Source organism: Martes martes, assembly GCF_963455335.1.
Source record: "Martes martes genome assembly, chromosome: 8".
NCBI lineage: Eukaryota > Metazoa > Chordata > Mammalia > Carnivora > Mustelidae > Martes > Martes martes.
This window is the reverse complement of record NC_137895.1, coordinates 130,601,113-130,611,513: the sequence shown is the minus strand read 5'-3', so window position 1 is coordinate 130,611,513 and position 10,401 is coordinate 130,601,113.

The following is a 10,401-nucleotide window of genomic DNA, read 5'->3' as shown; positions in this document are numbered from 1 at the left end:
TAAAGAAATGGCAAGGGACCACGTGGCTGGGACGGAGGGAACAAGCTCAACAGATGAAAGGATAAAAGAGAGGTGAGATAGAGAGATAGATAGATAATGGAATATTACTTAGTCATGAAAAAGAATGAACTCTTGCCATTTGCAATGACACGGATGGAGCTAGAGAGTATAACTCTAAGCAAAATTAAGTCAACCAGAGAAAGACAGATACCATATGATTTCACTCACAGGTGGAATTTAAGAATCAAAGCAAATGAACAAATCGAAAATAAGGAGACAAACCAAAAAATGGACTCAACTATGGAGAACAAACTGGTGGTTACCAGAGGGGAGGTATATGGGGGGATGGTGAACAAGGTCTTGGGGATGAGGAGGGCACTTTCTGCAGTGAGCACTGAGTAATGTATGGAAATGTTGACTCACTAAACTGTACACCTGAACCTAATATAACACTGTATGTTATACTGGAATAAAAATAACAACAATAATAATAATGATATATAAATATAAATATAATAGAGAATAGCAACACACACAGGAAATGAGGTCACAAAGGCCTTGGAAGTCACCGACAGGTTGGAGCAGACAAGTGACAAGATCTGATTATCACCAGAGCCTTCTATTCTACTGACTGTCGGGGAGGTTACAGCAGGAGCAGAGAAATCTGCGAAGACAGTGTTGCACTCACATTGGTGCTTTGGACTAAGGCAGTTGCATGGGAAGCCATGGGGAGGGGTGAAACTCTGGCTATACTTTGGAGGGAGAGCCAACACGATTTTCTGGATTGAGGATGAAACATTGAGTGTTCAAGTCAGGCGTCAGTACAACGTATCTCGGGGCCTGAGATTTGGGGTCAACAGAATTGCCCTCACTGCCCCAGGGCAGATCACCCCACCTCCCGTCACACTGACACTTCCTCGATTTGCAACCCTGTAAGTAAAGGGAGACAGCTCATATAAAAGGGACCCATGATCCAATAGAAACCCGAGGGAGGAGGCAAAGACCCCCCAGGTTTTTCTGGCCACAGTTGCTGGAAGAAGAGCGTTGTCTCTAACTGAGGTAAAAAGCTCATCTCACGCTGTGAGGAGCCTTCATCCCTGACTGCCCAATATTCAGCTCCAGAACCCACAAGCTCCAGCCCGACTTCCTAAAATAGGGGTCTGGAAGACCAATAAAGCCCTTCAGTGAAGTTCTTTTCCTTCGGCTTATTTGAGCAGGTTTCTCTTCCTTGGAATGACACTGCTTGCTAAAAGAGAGTCTGAAAAAGGAAAAAAAGACGGGACCCCTTCACTGTCCATTCATCTCATTCCACGGTGCTAGGCTCTGTACCTGCTGCATCAGCTTTCAAAGAGAACGCAACATCCCCTCAACCAACAGAACGAACAGTAAATATACAAACAACCCGCATGCATCCAAGTTGAAAGCAACAGAAATCTGCCTCCGACTGGCTTAAGCTAAAAGGGGAATGTACACCGCCCACCAGGTGAGAAGTGAGAGCTGACTCTTCCAGTATGGTGCCTTCAAGTTCAAATTATACCATCAGGTCTCTGTCTGTCTGTCTGTCGTCTATCCATCCATCCACCCATCCATTGATCTCTTGGTGTGCTTTCTTCTCTGTTGACATTCTCAGACAGATTCTACCCACATGGCAAGAAAGACAACGCCCAGCATCTCTGGGCTTTGATCTGTTGTGGAGAGACTATCCCCTCTCACAATCCATATCATTCTGGGGGGAATGTTTCTCTCTGGCCTGCTCGGAGCCCCTGTCACCTCGTGGGGAGAGTGGCACTCCAAGCTCTTCCCTAACTGACCCATTGCACGGGTCCAAGAGTGGTAAATTCCAGAAGGGAGGGGTCATCGGAGTCAGACAAAAGGGTAAGAGACACTGGTTGCCTACAGGTCCGTATTCTAATGTATGAAAATGGTTTTCTCTGTGATTTGCAATTGACATCACAATGTATGTGTGCGTACACATCACCGCAAAGAATGGCAGGTGTTTCAGTATGTTTAAAGGAAGTTTTCCTTTACACACACACACACACACACACACAAATACAGACTCCAGCAAAGGTATTAACTTAAAAATTCATTTGAAAGGGTACAGGTAAGCATTTCACAGGGACGTAAATCAAGTGTGACTTCCATAGCTACTAGGATCAGCTAGGTCTTCTTTTTTTAAAACGGTGTGTAAACTGTGCGGGAAACACTCCTTGGGCTGGGCTGGGAATGGGTTTCAGTGCTGTCTTGCTCAAGGGACATTTTTTTAGACGCTAAACTCTTTCTGCTTAGGACCAGAAAAGCAAGGATTTTACGAAATGAATGAAACACAAATGAATTTCCCAACGCTAGGAAAAGAAAAGCCTCTGGGTCTGAAATACAATGTGGAGAGTCCGGGTCATGAGAAAAAAAGAAGAGTCATTCAAACAAAGATACCCAAGAGACCTACAAAAGTGTCTCATTTTGTAAGCATTACACATATGGGGGAGGGGGAGGTTTGCCGGATATTGATTTATGCACAAGGCCACCGAATGTAACTTTTTGTGGGTTTGGGGTGTTTTCTTCCTTTTCTCTCTTTCTTTTCTTTTCTTTTTTTTTTTTTTTTTTTTTTAAGGAAATGTGGTTGTTACCTTTGAAAGGACAATGAAATCCAACTAGCCAGCCCTCAATCCTTCAGGCACTAATGGCTCTGCTGTGAACCACCCAAAATCCTTTCCCTTGGTGACAACTTCGCCCAATTATGTAATCCTGAGGAGAGCACAGGAGAAGAAGAGGTAAAGCTTTAAAACATCAGCTTGGGGGGCGCCTGGGTGGCTCAGTGGATTAAGCCTCTGTCTTCGGCTCAGGTCACGATCCCAGGGTCCTGGGATCGAGCCCCGCATCGGGCTCTCTGTTCAGCATGGAGCCTGCTTCCCTGCTTCCCCCTGTCTCTCTGCCTGCCTCTCTGCCTACTTGTGATCTCTCTCTCTGTCAAATAAATAAATAAAATCTTTAAATATAAATAAATAAAACCTCAGCTTGGACAGGGAGGAAGGAAATCCACCGACTAAAATGAGAGTTAGGGGCAGAAGACTTAAGGCTATCCTCAACCCCCAGATCCTTCTGTAACTTCCAAGATTGTCACTACGTCTCCCGGGAGCCTTCCTCAGCCTTATTAGGAGAGGAGAAGGGCCCCGGGGCTGTCTGGGGAGAGGAACCAGAGGTAGTGACACTCAAGGGAAATAAAATCCTCTAGAAAAAAAGGCATAAAGAACTAACAACTAAGAATTCCTAAGGCTCAGGGTGCCTGGGTGGCTCAGTGGGTTAAAGCCTCTGCCTTCGGCTCAGGTCATGGTCCCAGGGTCCTGGGATCGAGCCCCGCATCGGGCTCTCTGCTCAGCAGGGAGCTTGCTTCCCTTCCTCTCTCTGCCTGCCTCTCTGCCTACTTGTGGTCTCTCTCTGTCAAATAAATAAATAAATAAATAAAATCTTTATTTAAAAAAAAAAAATTCCTGAGGCCCTTTACATTGCTTAAGTTTGGATAAAATGTCTTCTTTTTTTTTTTTTTTTAAGATTTTATTTATTTATTTGTCAGAGAGAGAGAGAGAGAGCGAGCACAGGCAGACAGAGTGGCAGAGGGAGAAGCAGGCTCCCTGCGGAGCAAGGAGCCCGATGTGGGACTCGATCCCAGGACGCTGGGATCATGACCTGAGCTGAAGGCAGCCGCTTAACCAACTGAGCCACCCAGGCGTCCCTGGATAAAATGTCTTCTTTATAAAAAAACATACCAGCTATTTACATGTTGTTTTTTAAAACAACGTCCACTTACTTAACTAAGAATGAATATATACCTTTAAGTGTTCATAGAATAGGGGCCCCTGGGTGGCTCAGCCGGTTAAGCATCTGTCTTCCACTAGGTCATGATCCAGGGTCCCCGCATCAGGCCCACAGGGGGCTCCCCGCTCAGCGGGGAGTCTGCTTCTCCCTCTGCCCCTCCCCACTTGTGCACGTGCACCCTCTCTCTCTCTCTCTCTCTCTCACCCTCTTTCTCTCAAATAAATAAGTAAAAAAATAAAGATAAATGTTCCCAGAATGCAGAATTAGGTGGCGTACAAAAACAGCCGCCGTTACCTTCTCCACGGTAACCCTGTAGCAGGCCAGTGTGTAACTTCTAGACATTCTTCCCTGTAGTTGTACCCGTGCATACAGGCACGCAGACATGTGCACACACCCATGTATGCATCCGTGCACACAGACAGGAGGTATATGAATAGAATTAAAGCATATGGATGGTTCTATGTACACTTTTTCACCTAAAAATATTTCTTATAAATCTTTCCGTGTCAGTCCTGCAGACCTACCTTGTTCTCTAACACTGAGGCATATTATTATATAGTATTATCTACATCACAACTTATTTCCGTAATGATCCGCATTTAAATGGTTTCTAATTTTTTCCTATTATAAACAATGCTGCACTGAAAATGGTTATCGATGCTTCTTTGTACACATGTGTAAAGAATTCTCTGAGACAAAAACCTAGATTTGGAAGTAATGATATCATTTTTACTTTTGAGGCACCCTGCCAAATACATATTTTTACTTTTGATATATATGGCCAAACGGACCTCCAAAAGACTACATTTTATACTCCCTCAACGTTGAAAGCAACAGAATTGTTTTCTTTTTGATTTCCAATCTAATGGCTGAAACTTTGATCATTGTTCACTGCTTACTAATTAGATTAAGTATCTTTCACATTTGAATTGGTCACTTTGAAGTCTGTGACTTCACTGTTCCTATTTTCCCCCTTTCCACTTTTTTTCTTTTTCTTATTTATTTGTATGAGCTCTTTATGTATGGTGGATAATCATATTTATCTAATTCTGTAGCTTGCAAACACTTTACTCAGACTGTTGTTCATGTCTTAAACATTTCACTGTATTAAAACTTCAGATTTTTAATGTAGCTTTAAAAAAAAAACTTTCTCCTGTATGGTTTCTGTGTTTTATATCTTAATGCTTAAAAAGTCATTACTAGGGAGCAGGGGCGGGGGCGCTGGGCAGTGGTGCCTAGGTGGCTCACTCAGTTAAGCATCTGCCTTTGACTCAGGTCATGATCCCAGGGTCCTGGGATTGAGTCCCATGTCCGGCTCCCTGTTGCTCTCTCTCTCAAATAAATAAATAAAATCTAAAGGGAAAAAAAAAAGGCATTACCGGTCTGAAAATTACACTACGGTTTTGAGCTTTTTTTCTTTTTTTTTTTTTTTTTAAGATTTTATTTGTTTATTTAACAGATCACAAGTAGGAAGAGAGGCAGGCAGAGAGAGAGGGGGGAAGCAGGCTCCCTGCTGAGCAGAGAGCCCGATGCGGGACTTGATCCCAGGACCCTGAGATCATGACCTGAGCCGAAGGCAGCGGCTTAACCCACTGAGCCACCCAGGCGCCCCGAGCTTTTTTTCTAATGCTTATATAGTTTTTCCTCTAGATTCAGTTTTTTAAACCATATGAAATAATGGGAGATTGAAATGTTCTTTCCTTCTTACTGTCCTGACACGATTTACTGAATTGGTCATCTCTTCTTTGAAGCGTTACCTTTGTTATACCCTAAATACCTATGTAAACATAGTACATGCATCCGTATATAGATTCATTCCATTAATCTATTTCTCTGTTCTTGAGTTACAAACACACTACTTTAATTACCACCATTTTAAAGTATGTTTTGATATCAAGTAAGATAACTCTGTCCCTGTTAGCTTGTTTCTAATAAGAGTCAAAAGATTACTGGAAACAAGCTATTTGACATGAACTTGTACATGGGCTTGTCAAGTTTCATGGAACATCCCCTTGTAATTTTTCTGAGAATTGCACTGAATGAATAGATTACTTAGAGAAGAACTGACAGCCTTCACAATTTTGAGTCTACCATCCAACATGGTGTATGTCTTTTTATTCAAGTTTTCTTTTGTCCTTCAATAAGATGTTACAGTGTTCTTTGTACTGGGCTTTTTTCTAGACTCTTTTACTACTGTCATTAAGATGTTTTCATGACATTAGATGTTTTCTAATTGTGTATTGGAGTCACACGAGATTACTAAAATTTCATCCGTGCCCCCAGCAGTTAGTGTTAAATGATTACTCCGGGACACTGCGCAATCCTGATTACCTACTGGAGGCATACAGACAAATCATTGACTTCTGTGTTGTTTAAAGATAAACCGAGGCATATTAAAAAACGTATAAGAGCTTATTTTTGCAGAAATCGACTCAAATCAGGCCGAGCCAAACCAGAAGTGGTCAGGAATGATCCACTGACAGGATCGGAAAAGACTTACACAGACGTTATGGAAGCCGAGCAAAAAAACAATTGGACTGGCAATAGTTTAAGTGTTTGCCTTATTTGGAAAAGCCATACTTGGTTATTTGTGATTGGTTGTCCTCTGGCTTCCAGCTCTTAACCTTGAAGCATTCACAAGCTTGGGTTTTGGTTTTGCTTCCATAGACTATGAAGGCGTCAGAACCACCTCTGCCTAATGGCTTCCCTGTTGCGTGAATTTAACAGTATTCTTAATCTCTATAAGAGAAGCTACGGGATGAATTATCAGTGAATAAATTTTTTTTAAGATTTTATTTATTTATTTGACAGACAGAGATCACAAGTAGACAGAGAGGCAGGCGGAGAGAGAGAGAGAGAAGCGGGCTCGCTGCAGAGCAGAGAGCCGGATGCAGGGCTCAATCTCAGGACTCTGGGATCATGACCTGAGCCGAAGGCAGAGGCTTAATGCACTGAGCCACCCAGGTCCCCCATCAGTGAATAAATTTCAATAACCCAAGTTGGATGGATACATGAGCCAGAAAGCTGAAAGAAAAAACAAAGGACTTAAAAAAAAAAAAAAAAAAAAACTCTTGAGCACATTTCAAGCTCATTTCTAGTATCTTCTATAGAAAGTCAGACAGTAGACATTTCTTCACTACTGAGTGGTAGAAAAGGCTTTGCTTTCCCTGTGGTCATGTGCTTTTTCCTCACAAAGAACCAAAAATATGCAAGGGCATATATTCTTCCCCAACCCGCCTTTCTTCTGCATCTGATGCCAGGAAGTTCAGAGTTAACTCGCTTGGTCAACCGCAGCGAGTGTCCATTATCCCTAGTCCTCTCCTCCCCACCTACCCGGCCCAGTGTTTGCTTTTGTTCATGTTTTCAGTGTGTATTTCCTATAAAATTGCTTGATCTGGGAAGCAAGGCAAGGAAAGAAGAGAAAATATTTCTCAGCATCTAGGACACTGGTCGGTATAAACAGAATTGAGGACAATGTCAGTCAGCTCTGCGACCCGCCCCCATCCCCCAGTCTCAGGGGCCCCCCACTGCCACCCAGCCCAGGTTCAGGGAGACCGAGAGCTGCTCTGTACTGACTACAAGGCCCTCTGTCTGGGGCTGCTCCTCTTGCCCCAAATTACCTCTGGCTTCTCAGTCAGCAGCCAAGTTCTCATGGAGCCACAAAGGACAGACAGCCCCGAACCCTTTCATCATGAAGACAGTATTTTCTTGAGTTGTTTGTTGTTGTTTTTTCCATTTTTCTGGGCGTTTGTAAGGAGAAAAAACCCTTCTCTCCAGGCCCAAAACAGCTTTCAAAGCTGCGTGCTCACATCAAACAGCTTTTCTCATTCTGTTTATGTGTTTGGGCCCCACAATTTTGAGTGACTCAGACGTCAAAAACCGATTCCGATCTGGGAGAAGGGCTCCCGTGCCCTAATTTAGCGGATTTTTCACATTGTGAAGCCTACGAGACAGAAAATGCTGAAAAGAAGCTGGGGACCAATTTCAACCTGAGCTACAGGTTTGCATTTTTCCATGTCTCTGCATTCCCTTCCTGTCTCCACCCTGCCATCCACACCCCACACACCCCCCCAACTTAGCTTTTCTATTGCAAATGATCAGGGACGGGGATTTGAATCAAAGCAGAAACTACTTCCTCTGTTCCCGACCTGCAGAGGACTGCATCACAATCTGAAATATTTTGCACACTTACCACCAATTGTGAAATAAAGGAGCTTATCTGATGTATGTCATATGAGTAAAAGAAAATTACAAAAGAATAGATAAAAATAAAGGTTTATTGTGCATGCGGGGGAAGTCGTCACTGGATGAATAAATGGCCTTTAGGTTTTCATATCAACTGGGCTGGAGCAAGAGGACAATAACAAAAGATTTACCCCCCCCCACCCCCCCACCCCAAAAAGTGATCACCGCTAACCTTTGCAACAGATTTCTGACCCTTGAATAATGCAGAACCCGGAAACTAGCGGAGCTAAATTTCATCCCAGATAGAGAGAGATGATTCTTCCACTACAAAAATTTCTAAGAGAATCAACTAACAAATTTTCAACCCAAGTAGCTCCAAGAGAGCTCTCCCGCGGAGTTCAGTGAATGACAGTCATTGTTCCTTAAAACAGACTCCTGTGTTTGGAGACTCCTGATTGCAGGGTAAGATGGTTTTTTCTTTTTTTAAATCTGGGGACGCCCAAAGTGGCTTGGGAAGGGAGGACGTCCCAGCGTTTTCATAACCGGCTCTGTTTAAACCCTAACCTTGATAAAGAAGTCTTTTTTTTTCGTTCCCCCTCGGCATCTTTATTCTTTAATAGCGTTGGACCTGACCACAGAAGCAATGCGTGTACCCTTAGACGTTCTGCAAAATGCTGAAAATCACAGGGAGGAAAAAATTCAAATTACTTGCTCCTCCAGCACTCCTCCGTTAATGTTCTTAACTGACTATTTACATTTAAATGTTGAGTCTTCGGGCCTGTACTTTTCAGAATATACATTCAGTCTCCCACAAAAATGAGAACATGCCATTTCGGGGTTTTTTCATAAATGGTTAAAAATCCTTACCATTGTGGTTGCTGTTAGAAAGCTGCATCAGAATGTCTTCAATTCATCCCTTCTCACGGGGCATTCGGGTTTTTCTTGTCAACACAGAGGTCATGGCTAAAGTCGTGAACGATGTAAAGTCTAACTTAATTCACTCCAAAGGGACATTTCCACTCCAGCGACCAAGAATCCTCTTGGGGCAGAGGCCTGATGGGGGAAAACAATGAAAGGAAAACATTTTACACACTTTTAGGGAATTTGGCTAAACCAGAATCTCGTGCCATTTTCAAAATGCCAATGACTAGCATCTTGTTGGCTTAGATACACATGGAAACAACCCACCAAAATGAAAAAAAATTCTCTCTTTCTCTATGAAAGTGCTCTTTCCCCTTTCTCTGAGGAAGAAAGAAAGAAAGAAAGAAAGAAAACCACCTGAACCTTTAGATCCCTTTTTGGTAATGAACTCCCAACATTTTAATGTCACCTCCTCTGTAAAACATCCCCGAGTCCCCTCTGTTAGCCCCTGTTCCCCCCTCCCCTCCCCCAGCCCTACCCACTCCTCCCTACAAACACTGGCTCTGCTCCTGCTCTGGCCTGTGATCACTGCTTTCTGCTAAGCTGGGGCTGCTTTAAACGAACCTGTTTCATCTCTCCTCCCAGCTTCCTTTCCACCAGGGTCTACATCCCATTCAATCTGGTAGCCTAACACAGTAGGCACATAAATATTTGTTGAATGATTCTTTCAAGGCACCTTGGCAAGGGTCTCAGGGTGTTTCTTCTGCATTTAGGTCTCTCACAGGCTGGAGGCCACAGTTTAACAAAGCCAGGGCAAGGTCAAGGGGAGCCTGAGAAGGCAGCTTTCAAGTTGAGCAATGAAAGGCGATGTTAATTACTGACATGGGCCATTTAGAAGGAAGAAAAATGCTATCTCTTATTAATTTTGCTGAAATGGACACACTCTTGTCAGTGGCTAATAGTTAACAAAGCCGTTCTTTTCTGAAGACAGAGCAGGGAAATCCCAGTAAAGGACCTGAGTGGACACAGTGCAAAGCCAGCTTCCCACCCCCACATGTCTGCACTGGCCAGAGATAACGTGTCTTTCTTTTTTGGTGGTTCACGTATAAAGTTAGACAGAAAACCATGCATGGGAGGTTAAAAGGTTCATTTGTACCAAGATGTGTATGATGGGCTTATAGGGTGTCTCGGTCACAAAAGCCAGACTCAGGAATCAGGTTTACATGTTAATGGGGGCTGGGGAGGGTGGATAGAAAGAGAAGAGAAATCAGCATGTGGAATGGGAATTCCTCCTCCTGTTAGTGGGAAGCGCTCATTTAATCAAGAAGAAAGGGTTTGTGGGCCCTGGCATTCTCCCTGCGCTTTCAGATTCCTGGATAATCTTGGGTAGAAGTTCATAAATGCTTCTCAAATGCTCCCATGCTTTCAATCCGAACACTGGTCTTGGCAGCTGTGAACTTCAAGTGGACCTATTTAAGCTGATCAGAGGAAACAGGCTGACAGTGAGCTGATTAGAAACCTCTTAGAGACCCTTCTTTAAAG